The sequence below is a fragment of the Fukomys damarensis genome, unplaced genomic scaffold, assembly GCF_012274545.1.
Source record: "Fukomys damarensis isolate Sample0158 unplaced genomic scaffold, DMR_v1.0_HiC HiC_scaffold_24, whole genome shotgun sequence".
NCBI classification, from domain to species: Eukaryota; Metazoa; Chordata; class Mammalia; order Rodentia; family Bathyergidae; genus Fukomys; species Fukomys damarensis.
Genome location: NW_022900936.1, coordinates 40,002,383 through 40,002,874, shown reverse-complemented (window position 1 = coordinate 40,002,874; position 492 = coordinate 40,002,383).

Here is a 492-nt window from a genome sequence, read left to right as displayed (position 1 = left end):
ACAGAATAAAAGAATGTGAAGATAGGCTTTCAGATATAGAAGAGAAGATTGCAGTCAGTGACCGTGAAAAGAGAGGTCTCTTAAAAACAGTAAGAGATCATGAGAAATCGATCCAACAACTCCTAGATGATGCAAAGAAGAATAACATAAGACTGATAGGAATCCATGAAGTAGAAGGAGAAAATACAAATGACTTAAAAAAGCTGTTTGCAGAATTAATGACAGAAAATTTCCCAGAGGGGAATTTGACATTCAGATAACTGAGGCATATAGGATCCCAACTAGCTACAATCAAAAAGAATCTACACCTAGACATATAATAATCAAGATCCCAGAAACCCAACAGAAGAACAAAATACTACAAGTAGTAAGAGAAAACAAACAAATCACATACAAAGGAAAGCCCATCAGAATCACAGCAGACTTTTCAACACAAACCTTTGGGGCAAGGAGAGCCTGGAATGAGATATTTCAAGTACTAAAAGAGAACAA